At 43.0% G+C, this 18,612-nt stretch overlaps 1 pseudogene; it reads right to left on the bottom strand.

The window, feature by feature from the left end:
- Positions 1-8,726: 8,726 nt before the first annotated feature.
- LOC120859170 lies at positions 8,727-18,608 on the bottom strand (annotated as a pseudogene).
- Positions 18,609-18,612: the final 4 nt, after the last annotated feature.

The following is an 18,612-nucleotide window of genomic DNA, read 5'->3' as shown; positions in this document are numbered from 1 at the left end:
GCCTCAGGCTTGAACAAGTGCAAGATTCAGCCTGGTTCACCGCAGCGACCTAGTGGTTGTCTCTGGAGGAGTGCTAGGTTATGGTATCTCTTCTGTGGAGTAGCGATAATAATAAAGAGACTTTTCAGGGCCCTCTCCCCTTTCATCTCTGAATGCTGTATCTTCAACTTGCCTGAAATTAGCAGTACCAATTGAAGAGACTGTTGCTTGGCCTAGTCCCTACTTCAGGACATAACAGCAGCTTCAGCTTCAGGGCAGCAAACTAGTGGTATACTCTCCTCCCCAAACATTTCTTGAAGTGGTAGGATACAAGATGGAATAGGTATTAGGACCTAGAGATGGAACATGTTGCAGCCATCCTTGAAATTCTGCATCAGCAGCCATATTTCGCATAGTTCTAGCAGCATGATTAATAATATATTTACTTTGTTCATATGTTCACTGCTGGAATTTGACACCAACAGCCCCTGTAAGACTTCTTCTTGGGCACCTGTGCTTCTAGATACACACCAGCCCCTCTTCAACCCAGCACCAAGCTGCATTTATTATTTTAACTGTAGGTACAAAGACTACCACTGTGCCTCATACTTTTTGATCTACCTCATGGTCTGCATGAACTGCAGACCATGTGCAAGTGGGTAAGTTGTAAGAACTTCTTAGTTTGCCATTGGTTCTGCATGCCTATGGGTTCTGTGTTCATTTGGGACTTGCCAATACCTGGTCTCTAGAATCTCTGACAAAGAACATAAACCCTAGATGCATTGGCTGATTCCTGGAGCCCTAAGGGGAAATCAGTGCCACTAGCTCATGGGCCTGATACTATCATCCCCAAGGCAACACAAGATCTGCACCATCATTATCTTTGTGTGGAAGTTTTTCATTAAAAAAAAATGGGACTCAGTGAATTGGGAGGTAAGCCAGATTTCTAGAGTTTAAGCTTTTTTTCAATCTGTCCCTCTATGTTTGACTCATCCCCATCCACAATATCATAAAACTGTCTCATTCACAAGTGTACCTCTGGAATTTCAGAAACACTCTCTGTAGAAAAGAGACTGTGTAGGTTACTTTGTCTTGAAATTGATGCAGAAAAATACATGGGTTAGGGTTTTCTTTAACTCTATCTAACTTAATAGAGTACAGAATAGCAAACCACCCCTGTTTTCTTGCCTGCTATGTCCCACAGAGGAGCCAAGCAGCCTACATTCCATGGGTTGCACAGTCAAACATGACTGAACAAGCGCATGTGTGTGCATGTGTACACACACACACACATCTAATTTACCTTAAGATACAAAATTGCCCTCTGCTTTTGAACGTGTTACATTTAGTTCACATTGATGGGTGAAGCCTTTTCTCTAAATTATCTCTGACCCTTTCTTATGGATTGCTGACTATTTTTTTTTCCTTTAAAGAGAAGGAGGGTTTAGAGGGAACAGTTTCCTTCTATGTAGAGAGAATTTTGCTTCATTTCCTCCATCAAAATTTTGGAATTTCTTTCCTGTTACCTGAAATAAGTATTTCTACATTGTCTTGGCTTTAGGAGGTCTGGTCCATTGGTACATTTCTTTTCGGATCTGTGAATAATAACCTCTACCGTGTCTAGAGCAATAGGGAGTGCAATGGAAGGCTCTGTGACTGAGATGCAATCATAACCTTGAGAACCACATATATCTTCCTTATGTAGGAGCAGCAGGCTACTTTACAACTTGAAGAGATCTCTCAAAGCACTAGAGAGCCACAAGAACTCATCTCCCAAGTGTATGTTGCTCTGCTTCCTGTCTTTGCCATGCTGTCATGCCACTTTTATGTCACAAGTAAACGAAGTTTTCAAATCCATTGTATTCCACAATTATTTCCATAGCAAGAATGTGAATCTCCCACATATTCTTTTCTCCAAGCTAATAGACCCTGTCCAAGAATGTATCAAGAAGGCTGAAAGTCCATTTTCTGAAGGAGTTCCCTAGTGTTAGTGAAGTTTTCACAGCCTTTTCACATATTTGCCTATTTAATACTGTAATAAGACTGATAAGAAGTCGTGAGGTCGGTCACGGTTGTCTCCATGAGAAACACATCAGAAGTACTGCTGGAGGTATCTGAGTGCTCAGGGGAAGATGATGTTGGGTAGATGAAAGCATGGACTCCACAGTGACATATGTGAAGTTGTCAGAAGCAATGGGCTAGACTGATTGATTGCTATAGTAAAACAAAGAGGGATGGCCAGTAAGGTCCAAAGTGATCCTGTCAAGAGTCTAAGCAAGAAGTTGAAATCTGTGGTTTAAATTTGAGGGCAAGCAGGATCATCGGCAGTGAGGGGGAAGACTTAATGAGAACCGGCTGGGAGAAATAGGGCCTTATTGATATCTATGACAAATGAACTATGTACAAGTGTTGCTGATTTCTCCTCAGAGCTTCCCCCACACAGATATGTCAATCAGCCAACTCACAGCCCACTTTCCCATGGCCTTTCTTTATTTACAACAGTCCTTAGAAGCTTGGCATGTCTGGACTTCTGCATGTTATCTCCCTTTATGTTCACTTGTGCACGTCTGGTATGGGAGGAGTTACTATAAAATGGCCCATGTTTAGTGGCAGGAAGTCATTCAGCACAATTGTTACAGATGGAGAACTGAGAGAAAAGTCCTAACACAAAAATGTGGCTTCCAAGTTATTGCTATCTTCATTTTGTGCAAGGAGAGATGTATTCAAAGATAAAGAAAGAGAAATCCCAGATAGGTGTTTATATGATCTCATAATTGAAATATTACAAGCATTACAAGGATACTCCAACAAACCTCTCATCCTTACCCCCTGGGACACAGATGGAATGGAAACTACAGTTAGAGAAAACTAACCATAATGAACACGTGGATCATAGCCTTGTCTAACTCAGTGAAACTATGAGCCAAGCTGTGTACAGCCATTCAGAAGGGACTGGTCATGGAGGAGAGTTCTGACAAAATGTGGCCCACTGGAGAAGGGAATGGCAAACCACTTCAGTATTCTTGCCTTGAGAACCCCATGAATGATATGAAAATGCAAAGAGATAGGACACTGAAAGATAAACTTCCCAGGTCACTAGGTGCCAAATATGCTTGGAACTACAGACATAGGTTTGTAAAACTGTATGGAAGGCAGTGATGAAAACCATCCCCACGAAGAACAGCAAAAAGGCAAATGGTTGTCTGGGAAGACCTTTTAAATAGCTGAGAAGAGAAAGTGGAAAATCAGTGGAGAAAGGGAAAGATATATCCACCTGGATACAGAGTTCCTAAGCATAGCAAGGAGAGAGAAAATAACCTTCCTAAGCATTCAATGCAAAGAAATAGAGGAAAACCATAGACTGAGAAACACTAGAGATCTCTTCATGAAGGTATACATACCAAGGGAACATTTCATGCGAAGAGGGGCACAATAAAGGACAAAAACAGTATGGACCTAACAGAAGCAGAAGATACGAAGAGGTGGTAAGAATACACAGAAGAACTATTGATAATGGCCAAGATAACCACAATGGTGTGCTCACTCACCTAGAGCCAGACTTCCTGGAGTGAGAAGTGAGTTGGCCCTAAGGAACCACCAATAAGAACAAAGCGAACAGAGGTGATGGAATTCGGGCCGAACGATTTCAAATCCTAAATGATGAGGCTGTGAAAGTGCTGCATTCAGTAGGCCAGCAGACAAGGAAAACTCAGCGTTGGCCACAGTACTGGAAAAGGTCAGCTTTCATTCCTATCCCAAAGAAACGGCATGTCAAAGAATGTTCAGACTACCAACAGTTGCACTTATGGACTCTAAAATATGACACAAATAAACTTATCTATGAAACAGAAACAGACTCACAGACATAGAGAGCAGACTATGTGATTATCAAGAGGGGAAATGTGGGGCAGGCATAGATTGGGAGCTGGTGATTAGCAGATGTGAACTATAATATATAAAACAGACAAACAAGATTGTACTGTATAGCGCAAGGAACTATATTCATCATTTGTGATGAACGATAATGGAAAAGGATATGAAAAAAATTGTGTGTGCCTGTGTGTGTGTTTACATAGAAAGGAAAGGAAAGGTAAAGGGAACGAAAGGAAAGGACAACTGTTGCCAAGCACGTACAGCAACTGGATACTGTGTGTTATGAATAGATTTCAAAATGGTGCAACTGCTACAGGAAACAGTTTAAAGGCTCCTGGAAAAATTAAAAAAAAAATAGAACTGACACATGATTCACCAATTCCACTTCAGGATATAAATTCAAAAGAAGTTAACATGGGGCCTTGAGATATTTACAGAGCCATGCTCACAGCAGCACTAACCACCACAACTAACAGGTGGAAGCATCTAACTGTCCAGCAAATGTGATATATACAGACAATGATACATTATTTAGCCATATAAAAAAATTCTGTCACATGCTACAACATGCATGATCATTTCAGACATCAAGCCAAATGAAATAAGCCAGTCATAAAAAAAGACAAATACTGTAACTTTATACTTGTATGAAATATCTAATATAGTCAAGCAACAGAAAGGAAACAAAAAAGAACGATGGAGTCCACGGTCTAGGTAAACAGGGAAGAAAAGAGGAGTTGTTTAATGGGACAGGTGATGAGTATAGAGTTTCAGTTTTGCAAGATGAAAAGGGGTAGAGAGCTGTTTCATAACATTGTGATAAGGAATTCCCTGCTAGTGCAGAGGTTAGGACTCCACGGTTTCATATCAGGGGCCTGGGTATGATCCTCAACCAGGGAACTGTCATTCAAGCTGCACAGAACAGCTAAAACAATGACAACAACAACAAACAACACCGTGACTATGTGTGTGTGTACGTGTTAGTCACTCAGTTGTGCCCAACTTTGCATCCCCACGGACTAAAGCTCACCAGGTTTCCTTCTTCATGGGATTCGCCAGGAAAGAATAATGGAGTGGGTTGCCATTTCTTTCTCTAAAAGCCTGATGAAAGTGTGTGAAATACTTAGCATGCAAAAACGGTTAAAACGGTAAAACTTTAAGTTAGATGTTTTCTACAACAATTAAAAAAAAAAAAGCATCTAACAACCAGGAAAAGAATTTGAATAGACATTTCTGACTCTTTGCAACCCCATGGACTGTAGCCTATCAGGCTCCTCTGTCCATGGGATTTTTCCAGGCAAGAGTGCTGGAGTGGATTGCCATTTCCTTCTCAAGGGGATCTTCTCGACCCAGGAATCAAACCCAGGTCTCCCGCAGTGCAGGCAGACTCTTTACCTTCTGAGCCACCAGGGAAGCCCCTAGCAAAATGTAAATCAGTCTCACTGAGATACTACTTCACACCCATACGACTTCACACCCAATCAAAACAGGAATAATAACAAGTGCTGCAGAGCATGTGGAGAAAAGCAATCTTTAGATATTGTTGATGTAATTGCTGTAAAATGGTAAAACCACTTTGAAAAGTGGTTTGTCAGTACCTCAGAAATTAAATATAGAGGAGCCAAATGATCCAGCAATTTCCCTCTTTGGTATATATCCATAAAAAGTGAAAATGTTCACTGCATGCAAAATCAGTGTTCACAGCAACATTACTCACAATAGCCACAAAGAGTACACAATCCAAGTATTATCCATTAATTGACGAATGGATAAACTGTGGTATATGCTCAAAATGGACTACATAGAAGCCATTTACCATATTCATATACCATATTCAGCCATCAACAGAAAACAAAAACATTCACTGCTATACAGCCATGAAATGGATGAATCTTGAAAATACACAAACTAGGGGACATTCCTGGAGATCCAGTGTTTAAGACTCTCCACAGGTTCCATCCCTGGGCTGGGAACAAAGATCCCACATGCCACATAGCTAAATAAATAAATATCTAAAAAGAAAATATGACGTCTGAATAAAGCCAGACACAAAGATGACACATTGTATGTGGGAGAACTATAGGTGGAAGAGAAGCAGAAAAGAGAAGCACTCTGTAATCAAAGTGAAACTTTTTTTTTGAGGGAGCAGGAAACAAACTACTCTGATCAAGGCTGCCAATAAATTAAATAAAATAACAACTAACAATTGACCACTGAGTTAACCATTTGAAATTCCCTTGTGGCCTTGACAAGAGTGGCTTTAAAGGAAACAAAGAACTCGAGATAACAAAGTCTATGAACAACTCTGCAGAAGTCTATAATAAGCAAATGTGAAATAAAAGCAGCAGCAGCAGGACGTGTCACCAAAAGATGGATTTTTAACGAGAGGTCACATGATAGTCAGTCTGTTTGCTGATGGGAACCATCCAGAGAAACAGAAAACTTAATCCAGGACAAAGAGGAGACTTGCTAGAATATCAAGAAATGACTAGGTCAAGAACTGAGTAGATCAAGAATCGAGTAGATCAAGCCAGAGAGCACCCAAGCTGGAGAAGGCAATGGAAACCCACACCAGTACCCTGCCTGGAAAATCCCATGGACAGAGGAGCCTGGTAGGCCACAGTCCATGGGGTTTCAAAGAGTCGGGCATGACTGAGCGACTTCAATTTCACTTTTCACGCTCATGCATTGGAGAAGGAAATGGCAACCCACTTCAGTGTTCTTGCCTGGAGAATCCCAGGAATGGGGCAGCCTGGTGGGCTGCTGTCCATGGGATTGCACAGAGTCGGACACGACTGAAGTGCCTTAGCAGCAGCAGCAGCAGCAGCACCGAAGAAGATTACACGAGCCAAATAATTTGCTCACAGTCACAGAACTGAGATCATATGAAAAAAAAAAAAAAAAAGACTGGCATTGGTGGATTAATGGGTATGGTAACCAGCCTTCAAATGAATCGAATCTCCTGATATTCCCACTCCTGTGTAGTTCTCTCTCAATCTATCACAGGGTTGACCTCTGAGACTAAGCAAATACACAAGTGAAGATATGTAACATGTGAAAAAAGACTCTGCACTTTATCATGGGTGCAAGTTCTTTCCTGAATCACTCATTCTGAGAAAAGACAGCAGCCTCCACAAGAGAAGCCCCTTGGAGAGGCCCACAGAAGGAGGAACTGAGGCTTCATGAGTAGAGCCAAGTGAGAGAGCTTAGATTCAACAAGCTAAGTCTTCAGAGGTTGCCAAGCCACATAAAAGCTTGACTACTACCTCAGCAGAGATCCTAGGCCAAGAGATAACAAGTGTTAAGTACTTTCAAACTATTCAATTTTCAGATCATATGTACCACACAAACATTTCAACTTATGATACTGTTCACATCATACTTACACACAGAAGAGTTCTCCTATAGCTATAGCAAAAACTTAAAAAAAAAAGTACAAAACAAACCAAAGCACCTAAAATCAGGAGTTGCCTGGCAGTGCAGTGTGGTTTGGTTAGGAGTCAGCCCTCTCACTGCCAGGATCCTGCGTTTGATCCCTGCTTGGGGAACTAATCTCCTATGAAGCCACATGTTGCGACCAAAACAAAACATGCCAAGTTCAAAGATGTACCAGCAAGATAAGTATACAACACAGCTGTAGGAGGCACAAGTTGCTGGGCAGAGAGCTACCTTTGATCTTGTCTACTGGCAGGAAAGGAACTCAGATGGTCCCCCGCCCCCATCCAGTGGAGTTCACTTACTTAATGAAATAAAGCCCTTAAGGGTACAGAAATGAGCAAGTAATCCCACGGAAAAACAGGTTAAATCACAACACATTTTGTCTGAATGAACCACTTTATTCATTTCTTCATTTCGCCATGCTGCTTGGCTTGTGGGGTCCCAGTTCCCTGACCAGAGACTGAATCCAGACCACTGCAGTGAAAGCCCAGAGTCCTCATCACCAGGCCACCCGGGAACTCCCACACCTGCATTGCTTTGCTTTTGTAGCTAAAACCTTAGGATATGTGCATTGCCCCATTTTAGCCTCACCAAGGGGTAGGTGTCAGCTCTACACAGCTTAACAACCCATGGTGCTCTTACTTTCTTTTCTTTCAAGAAGGCAGGAGAAAGCAAGTCACCCTGCCTGTTTTTTTTTTTTTTTTTGATGTTTATTTTGCCTTTATTTTGAACTATGCAGTGATTTAATAACTACTAAGTGTTCTTCTTATGAATGCAGTCTATTCCAGAATATTCCTCAACCTGTTTACACAGTGCTGACACAAGTCAGCTGGTCAACACATCTAAAAAGAACATGGTAAAACCATCCTGAATCAGAGGCAAGGTTTTTTACAAACATTCTTAGATTTACAAAATTCCTTTGATTCACCAGTACCTATTTCCAGTTGTGACAATAGCAACATTGCTTTATTGCATGTGTGGATTTTCTGGGGGAGGTAGGGTTGGCTGCTGGAGAGGGGAGTAGTTTAGATACTACTAAGGAATTTGGCATTTTTGTCACATACTATTACATTGATATGAATGGAACCTAGAACTACTAAGTGTACAAAATCTAGGATTATTCCTAGAACTCTACTTAGGTTTATGAACTGATCAAAAACATTCCCAGGCAGGGAGTCCCATGCAATTCCAGTGCTTAGGACTTGGCTCCTGCACTGCCATGCATATGGGCGTGATCCACCCTGCAATTCAGAAAGCTGCAAACCTGAAACCATGATTGCCCTCAAGTCAGCACTGGCAATCAGGGTCAGGTAATCCCCAATCAGGAATACTCTCTCTCTCAACAGCAACGTGGCAGCCCTCGAATGAAAGGAGAAAAACGGAAGGGAAGAAAGACACAACTTTCTCCCTTATTGTATAGATGTCTGTCACCTTACCTCAGGGGCACACTGAAAACCTGAGCGCTTCAGACTTTCCAGGCAGCAAATGGTCACATCCTGGGGGCGAGCAGAAAGAAAGGTCAGGGGGAGTCACCTGTTCCGGGAATATTCTATCCCTCCAGGCCCCACCTGGTCCTACCCTACGGATGCTGACCAGGCGTCTCACACTCAACCAGAGCAAGTGATTGAATTCCTCTTCCCGGAGCGTCTTCCTCCCACCTCCCTTCTCTCAGTAACACACAAACAAATACCTCATCTGTCAACTTCCCGAATCAAAGGTCTGAATCTCAGGGCCCCATGGGACGGGGCAGCCTTGGAGTCCATGGCGAGGCAGAGGAAAAAGGAAAACGACCAAAGCACCAGGGCAGTGGAGAGGCCACTAGATCGATTTGGGTTTTTTTCCTGCGCTCTTCTGACTGTGCCTGGGTGCAGAACTGGGTTGGGCCCAAGTCACAAACCGGCCGTGAAGATTTCTATGTGTGTGTTTAAATACATTAGGTTCCACAGGAGAGCTGGGTGGGGGCCGGGTGTCAGGGGCCTAAGAGGCCCTTTCCCTGAGCTGGATTGTCCCACCCCCCCCCTCCAGGCAGGAATGCTGCTGGAGAGAAGAGCCCGCCCAGAATAGAGACGGGAGTGGGCAAAAGCAGCCTGAGGCCTTTGAGTCCGGTCCCGGGCCCTCACAGGCCGCCCTGCCGAGCAAGGCCCCGTGCGAGTGGGGACCCCAGAAACCTTCCCTTTAGCCCACAGGCAGCGCTTTGGCTGCACCACGCTCCAGTCCGTACCGATCCTTGCTGGCGGAGGTGCCAGAACTGCCAGCCGCTCACCTGCCTTAGGCAGTTCCCGGATTAAGCCTGAGGAGGCGAGCCTGAGGGGACAACGCCTCCTCAGGTCTGCGGCACCGCCTCAGCTCCCCCTACAGGAGAGCCAGCTACCTCCCATGATTGGCTGACAGGTGTCAGCGTCTGCAATATGATTGGCCAGCAGGCGGAACTGAGCGCCTGCCGCAGGCGATGGACACCCCCCGCCCACCACTGCCATCAAAAAAAAAAAAAAAAAAAAAACGTTTGGGGCGTGGTCAGGCTGAATCTGAACCTCAAGGGTCTTGGGTCAAGATTGCTCAGCTCACTGAACCGGAAGAAAGAAAAAACAGATGGCACAGTCGCCAGGCCACAAGGCTGAGAGCAGCCTCCGAATCTACCAGGAGAGTCCAGTGATGGTGTCCAGCACTCAGAGCCCTCACGGGTGACGTCCCTTAAGCAAGCTCGTTGCTTAAGGAACGTGATAGTACAGTGGACCTTGAAGCCCCTCCTCTTGGAAGTACATTTCAGTCAATGCAGGGCAGCCTGCCACTGTTTTCGCATAGTCTATTTGAGCTGAGATGGAGCTTTACTTTTTCTTCTTCCTCTTCTTTTTAATTTTAGAGCTTTACACTTTAATGACTGAGGAAAACCGAAAAGAATTTTATTTTCTAACGTGATAATTGTGTGAAATTCAATTTTCGGAGTCCTTAAAGTTGGAACAGGGACTTGCCAGTTTCTTTGGATATTATCTCTGGCTGAAAACTTAATTAATCACCTGTGATCATATTCACAAAGCCTAAGTTATTTCTTTTTTGGTCCTTTACAGAGTCTTCTTTAAATAGCCTGTTCTGCTGGAAGTCTCCTAGCAGTCATATGGGAGAATAAAGTTTTGGTTTTGTTACAATATTTTCTTCTCTATTATATTCATTTTTCATTCTTTACTAATTTCATTCCTTCTTATCAGTATAAGTTTGTTCTATTGCTCATCTTTACAACTTTTTGAGATAAGTATTTGTAACTCTCATTTCTCGCACATCTAATGCTATAAGCTTACCTTAATTTGTTGTTGTTGTTCAGTCCCGCGGTCATGTTGGACTCTTTGCAACCCCATGGACTGCATGCAGCACACCAGGCTTCCCTGTCCTTCACTGTCTCCTGGAGTGTATGCTCAAACTCATGTGCACTGAGTTGGTGATACCATCCAAACATCTCATCCTTCGCTGCCCACTATTTCTCCTGCCCTCAGTCTTTCCCAGCATCGAGGTCTTTTCCAATGACTTGGCTTTTCACATCAGGTAGCCAGACTATTGGATCGTCAGCTTCAGCATCAGCCCTTCCAGTGAATATTAAGAGTTGATTTCCCTTAGGATTGACTGGTTGGACATTGCTGTCCAAGGGGCTCTCAAGAGTCTTCTCCAACACCACAGTTCAAAAGCATCAATTCTTCAGCACTCCACCTTCTTTTGGTACAGCTGTGACATCCATACATGACTGCCAGAGAAATCATAGCTGTGACTAGATGGACTTTGTCAGCAAAGAAATGTCTCTGCTTTTTAATATGCTATCTAGGTTTGTCATCGCTTTTCTTCCAAGGGCCACATATCTTTTAAGCTCATTGCTGCATTTACCATCCACAATCATTTTGGACCCCAAGAAAATAAATCTGTTACTGTTTCTATTGTTTCTCCATACGAATTTAACTGTGTCCCACAATTTTTGCTGAGTAGACTGTTCATTATCATTCACTTTCAAATATATCCTAATATTCTCTTCTAAAGACAAGACTATCCATTGTATGGGATTCCCCGGTCCCTCAACTGGTAAATCACTTTCCAGCCAATGCAGGAGACACAAGAGGCCTGGGTTCGATCCCAGGTCAGGAGGATCCCCTGGAGAAAATAATGGCTATCTGCTCCAGTATCCTTGCATGAAAATTCTAGAGAGATACATATTATGTATGAATATAGTTCTTTATATTTTCCAAGTGAATGGCATTTTAAAAGATGTTTCTTTGTCAGTTTCTCATTATTGCATTATAGTCAGATCACACAGTCTAAATATTATTGATCCTTTGTATTGGACGATTTCCATTCAGTTAAGTATACCATACTTTAGATTTCCATCTCGGTGACGTCAAAGTGAAGTGGGTGTTATGTAGAGGAAATACTTGCCTTGTCTAAAATGTATATACGTGAAATGACTTCTTTTATGCTTCGCAATTATTCCAGCATCTTTCAGTAAGGTACCTTTAACGAAGTTCCAGGGTTTTTTCAAACTTTACCAGTTTTTCCACAAATGTTCTTTCCCAGTTTCATATCCCCATATAGGATACTGAACTGCAGGAGGATATATAGCACACAGCTACAGATACCTCCCTTAGCTTACTCTGGTCTATAGCAGTTTCTCAAACTATCCTGGTTTTTCATGACTTTTGACAATTTTCAGGAGTCCTTCAGCGACAGCTGTTTTGCAGAATGACTCTCTCTATGGGTTTGGTGTGTTTCTCCTGATTGCCCTGGAGTTTATATAATTTTAGCACTATACCTCCAAGGCAAAATATCTTTCTCATCACTTCCCATCAAGGATTCATACTATCAATATGACTTACCACTAGTTCCTCTGCTATAAAGTTGTCTCCTTCCTGCTGACATATTCTCTTCTTGGACACAAGCCACTAAACCCAGCCTACATTTAGGGAGGGGCGTGGAATCTCATCTTGAGGAAAATATCTAAGAGAGACACAAATTAGTGAGTATACAAGTTCACTGAAACTCATTTATAAGGAAGATCTGGTTCTTCTAGCCATATCTCTTCATTTTAAATTAACTGAAGTAAAGACTTAATAGGTTTCCCAGTTGGTGCTAGTGGTAAAGAACCTGCCTGCCAACGCAGGAGATGTAAAAGACGTGCGTTCAACCCCTGGGTCAGGAAGATCCCCTGGAAAGGGAAATGGCAACCCACGCCAGTATTATTGTCTGGAGAATCCCATGGGCAGAGGAGCCTGGTGTGCTACACTGACGGGGTCGCAAAGAGTTGGACAGACTGAAGCGGCTGAACACACACAAAGACTTAAGACTTCAGTCACACTGGCTACATTTTAACATCTGCAAAGTGGTGTGTTAGACAAGGACATAGAAAATATTTTAATTGAGAATTCCTTAGCGATCGGGTTGTTAGAGATTGGTGCTTCTACTGCAGGGGCCACAGAGTCAATCCCTGGTTGAAGATCAAAGATCCCTTCATCCTCACAGCAAGGCCAAGAAACAAACAAACAAACAAAAAAACCTGCCAGATGAACACTCCATCTGAAAATGCAGATAAAGGATATAAACAGAACACCTCACATAAAAGAAACATAAGCATTTATATATGTGAAAAGTTGACTGTCCTTTTGAGGGAATACATGTAACAATTATTAAAAACTTTTCTATTGCTGCAGAAATGTCTGTGAATAGCACTGACTTAGGTCATTGTTTTGCCAGCCTTTCTTCTTTTCAAATGTAATGCCTATTAACACATGCAACTGCTTTAGCTCTGTCTCAAAAATTTGCTGTTTTCAATATCGTTCAGTTCAAATATTATTTTTTCCCATAATAATTTATCTTAGGAGCAATAAGTTATTTAGGTTCAGAAGCAGGCGTAGGAGGAGCCTAAACCACAACATTAAAGAGGCTTGTGAATCACAGAGGTGCCACGTTTGCACTTTGGGTTCCTGGCAATCTTTACTCTATCCTCAGCCCGTTTGCAGTCAGACTGCTTCATCTTCAAACTTTGGGAGTTCTGTTCTCATCACTTATCTTTCTGGGCTTTTGTTCGCTCATGCCACGGAACATGCGGGATCTTAGTTCCATAACCAGGTGTTGAACCCTGGCCATTGGCAGTGAAAGCATCAAGTCCTAACTGCTGAACCAACAGGGAATTCTCATACATTTGTCTTTGTTTCTTTCAAATATTTATTCATTTACTTGGCTGTGCTTGGTCTTAGTTCCAGCACAAGGGCTCTTCGATCTTCACTGTAGCATGTGGGAGCAGGAATTTTAATTGTCACATGCGGTATTTTTAGTTGAAGTATGTGGGATCTAATACCCAAACTAGGGAATGAACTTGGACGCCCTAATTTGGGAGCACTGAGTCTTACCACTGGACTACAGGGGTGTCCTTCCCATGATCTAACCCAGGTCTCCCATATTGCAAGTGAATTCCTTACTGTCCGAGCCATTGTAGCTTTGATTATAAGAACTCTGGTCAGCAGAGTGATGCCTTAGTTGTTGTTGTTGCTGTTTTGTAATGCTGTCTATGTTTGTCATAGCTTTTCTTTCAAGAAGCTAGCTTCTTTTAATTTTGTGGCTACATTCACCATCCACAGTGATTTTGGAGTCCAAGAAGATAACACCGGCTGTTGTTTTCACTTTTTCACCATTTGTTTGCCATAAAGTGATGGGACCAGATGTCACAATCTTCATTTTTTTGAATGGTGAGTTTTAAGCCTGCCTTTTCACTCTCCTCTTGTGCCATCATCAAGAGGCTCTTCATTTTCTGCCATTAGGGTGGCATCATCTGCATATCTGAAGTTGTCGCTATCTCTCCCAGCAATCTTGATTCCAGATTGTGCTTCATCCAGCCCAGTGTTTTTCATGATGTACTCTGCAGTTAAGTTAAATAAGCAGGGCAACAGTATATAATCGTGACGTACTTCTTTCCCTATTTGGAACCAGTCACCTGTTCCATGTCGACTTCTAACTGTTGTTTCTTGACCTGCATACAGATTTCTCAGGAGGCAGGTCAGATGGTCTGGCATCCCATCTCTTTAAGAATTTTCCAGAGTTTGTTGTGGTCCACACAGTCACAGGTCTCATCACTTCATGGCAAATAGATGAAGAAACAATGGAATCAGTGACAGACTTTATTTTCTTGAGCTCCAAAACCACTGCAGATGGTGACTTCAGCCATGAAATTAAAAGATGCTTGCTCCTCGGAAGAAAAGCTGTGACAAACCTAGAAAGCACATGAAAAAGCAGAGACATTACTTTGCCAACAAAGGTCCATGTAGTCAAGGCTATGGTTCTCCCACTAGTCATGTATGGATGTGAGAGTTGGAGCATAAAGATGGCTTAGCATGAAAGAACTGATGCTTTTGAACTGTCAAGTTGGTGAAGACTCTTGAGAGTCACTTGGACTGCAGCGAGATCAAGCCAGTCAGTCCTTCAGGAAATCAACACTCAATATTCACTGTAAGGAATGATACTCGAAGCGAATCTCCAATACTTTGACCACCTTATGGGAAGAGCTGACTCATTAGAATACACCCTAATACTGGAAAAGATAGAAGGCAGGAGGAGAAGGGGATGACAGAGAATGCGATGGTTGGATGGCATCAGGACTCAAAGGAGTTGAGGTTGAGCAAGCTCCAGCAGATGGTGAAGGACAGAGAAGCCTGGTGGGCCACAGTCCATGGGATTGCAAAAACTGAACATCACTACCCAACAACAAATTATTCTTTGTCTTACTTGATGTTTCTCTTGATTCTGCAGTTTTTCACTGCTAATTAAATTTGTTCTTTGAAACTCATAGAAGGTCTAGGACCTAAAGTTTTTCTACAAATAAGAGACAGGGTACATTGGTGGGGGGTGAGTAGGGGAGTGGTCTGTCACTGGGAAAGCCCTGCAGGGTCCTGCTCAGTTATATGTTGAAACAGACTGACAGTGCCAACTGTTTGGTAGAAATGGAAATGCCCATACTGTTAGTGGAAAGACACATTGCTTCCATCAGTATTTGATGGTACCTGCATATCAGAATGGCTCAGTCAGTAACATCTGCCTGCAATGGAGGAGACCCAGGTTTGAAGCCTGGGTCAGGAAAATCGTCTGGAGAAGGAAATGCTAACCCATTATCATATTCTTGCCAGGGAAGTCCCATGGACAGTGGAACGTGCTGGGCTAGAGCCTATGCGTTTCTAAGAGTTAAATACCACCTAGCAACTAAACCACTACCACATGCATTATCAGAAAATCTCATGTCTAGACATACAGATATAGCTATCCTAGAGAAATTACTATGAAACACACAAACAGGTTCATAGGCAGCTTATTCAGAAAGGCAAGATAACCGCCTCAAATTTCAGGCACAGTAAAATGGACATGTAAGTCCATGCCTATTCATCCAGGGGAATTCTACCCAGCAATGAAAAAGAATGTTCCACAGCTACATAAAATAGGAAGTCTATTGTGTGATTCTATTTATTTAAAATTTGAAACAAAGAAAAATGAATCCCTGGTGCTAAAGGTCAGAGAAGTGGTTCCTTTGAGGAGCAGAGAGTGGTCAGGAAGGAACATGGAGATTTCAAAGCTCCTTGATAGCAGAGAGATGAAATAAGTACAATCTCATTTACAGTAAAACCAGACTTTATTTTCCTGGGCTCCAAAATAACTGTGGATGGTTCCTGACACCATGAAATTAAAAGATGCTCACTCTTCGAAGAAAAGCTGTGACAAACCTAGACAGTGTATTAAAAGACAGAGACATTACTTTGTCAACAAACACCCATAAAGTCAAAGCTATGTTTTGCCCAGTAGCCAGATGCAGATGGAAGAGCTCCACCATAAAGAAGGCTTAGTGCTGAAGAACTGATCTTTTCGAACTGTGGTGCTGGAGAATGGAGAAGACTCTTGAGAGTCCCTTGGACTGCAAGGAGATCCAACCAGTCAATCCTAAGGGAAAGCAACCCTGAATATTCAGTGGAAGAACTGATGCTGAAGCTCCAACACTTTGGCCTCCTGATGGGAAGAGTCAGCTCATAGGGAAACACACACACACACACACACACAAAAAAAAAAAAAAACCTGATCCTGGGAAATATTGAAGGCAGGAGCAGAAGGCATGACAGAGGATGAAATGGTTGGATAGCATCAGGAACCCAGTGGAATGAGTTTGAGCAAGCTTCAGGAGATAGTGATGGACAGGGAAGCCTGGCCTACTGAAGATCATAGGGTCACAGGGAGTCAGACACGACTGAGCAACTGAACAACAAAAGCCAGGCAGGGTCTTTATGTACAGCTGGCTGAAGCATAATGGGTTGTTGTTGTTGTTGTTGTTTTTTAATTTCTGCAGGAGTGTAGAACATAATTTTTTAGCCAGATACCTTGCTGCAACACATCTGGAATATTTTGTGTTCATAGACAATTTTCTTTGCAATTTTTCTGGGTGGCGCTTGGGAGTCAGTGTTCCTCACAATGATGGATGCTGTCTCTCTCAGTCCCAACTGAACTGAAGTTCGTATCATGACCTCTGTTTCAGGAGGCAACCCTTGCAAGTGCTCTGGCTTTTTGGTTGACTGATGATTCTTGGTTTGGTGCTCTGTCTTTTTCTTCAGTTCCAAATACTGTAGCCAGCACTTGGAACATGGAAAGACCCTCTGTTCCAGTGCCTCCAAGCGTGATTTACGAAGGATGTCACCAGTTTGAAAATTTCGAGGCAAAACAGACAAAGCAAATTGTTCCTGTTTCCATGCCATGTTCTAAAATACGCCTCTACATTGGCAAAGGCTGACGATCTGTAATTGCAAACACGGCACACATAGGGCATTTTGCCAGGTTTGGGACTGTCCTTCATGTGCTGTAAGAGAGCCTGATCTGTTTTGAAGGACAATTCACGGATGCTACAGACCGTGGAGGGCTCCCAGGAAGCATGGACGCTTTCAATGTGACACTGCAGCTGGAACGGGCTGGAAACTGGTGGTGGCAGTGCTGGCAGGTAGTGTGGATTTCCCAGCTCTCACCCTTCTGCCTCTCAAGCTCCAGATGGTTCCTCACGTGGTGCCAGGAGCCAGCATGGGAGATCCCACCCATGACATTTCTCTCAAGGGACTCCCTGGGCCATCCCATCCATGACAAGGTCATGCGGAAGAGTCCTGATAAACAAGGCCTCAGGACTCGAAGGACCCCCTGGACCTGCTCGAGCATCTCCCCCAAAACCAGAATCTGTCTGTCTTACTATTTTATGTCTTTCACCAACTCTTTTGGCATTAACAGGGGGCTGTCCCCGACCACCTTTCTCTGGAAAGACTTCACTTAGGGCTCTAGTTGATAAATCTCCTGGGCATGAAAAGAGTGTTTCAATCCCCCACCCCCCTCCCGTTAGCATTCTAGCTTACTTGGCAGGTTTATCCAGACTCTTGCAACATTGTTGAGCCAATGCTTGCTGCCAAGTTCTCACATCCTTTATCCATCAGGTGTTCCTGGGAGTGCATATAGTTAAGATATAGAAATACCAAGCAGTAGCTTTAGCATTAGCAACATTAGACTCTGAGTCAATAAGTACTTTCTTTGCTGTAACTCACGGACTCTTTGCTCCATAAACATGTAACTCTGTACTTTAAGGGTGACTGCAGGCTAGGGATTTAAGAAGAAACACTTTAAGGGAAAATTATTGTTCTGGCCGACCAAACTGCACCAAAAAGAGGTCATAAAATATCAACAGGCCTCCAGGCCAGAAGATAATGTACAAAAAATAAGACTCTTGCAGGAAGGAACCTGATATCAATACAAGTTATTACTGATGGGATGTTGAGTTGACCCTGCATTTGTCACCTTGCTGTACCTATAACTCAGGGTATAAAAGCCCCGAGGAAAACAAAGTAAATGGGCCTCTATGTATAACTCAGGGTATAAGAGCCCCGAGGAAAACGAAGTAAATGGGCCTCGCTCACTGAAGCTTGGTCACCCCATGTCATTCTTTCCTTATCTCTTTCTTTATCTTTCTCCATTTGCCAACGTCGTCCAGCCTGAGGATATCCCTGGATTCTGCTGAGGCTTGTCCTTGTCAACATGGGCCATAAACTTGACATTTTTTAGATCTCAAGCAGCTGAGGCATTTAAAGGCTGTGTGAGTCTTCTGTTCTGGCCGCCATCTCTTGTATGCTGCCATAGTAAAAGTCATCAAGTAACATGATCAGATTTCCTATCATGGGGTCAACAGCCTTGCTCTGACTTGCAAGAGTCAAAGAGTCCATTTTCTCCAGCCCTTACAAACTACATGTTCTTTCTGGATCCATAAGACTGAAGTGTGCCTGGTCATCGGCATGAGTC

This window comes from Oryx dammah, unplaced genomic scaffold (genome assembly GCF_014754425.2).
Source record: "Oryx dammah isolate SB20612 unplaced genomic scaffold, SCBI_Odam_1.1 HiC_scaffold_43, whole genome shotgun sequence".
NCBI classification, from domain to species: Eukaryota; Metazoa; Chordata; class Mammalia; order Artiodactyla; family Bovidae; genus Oryx; species Oryx dammah.
The sequence above is the reverse complement of the archived record's forward strand: the minus strand, read 5'-3'. Positions and strand labels throughout refer to the sequence as shown.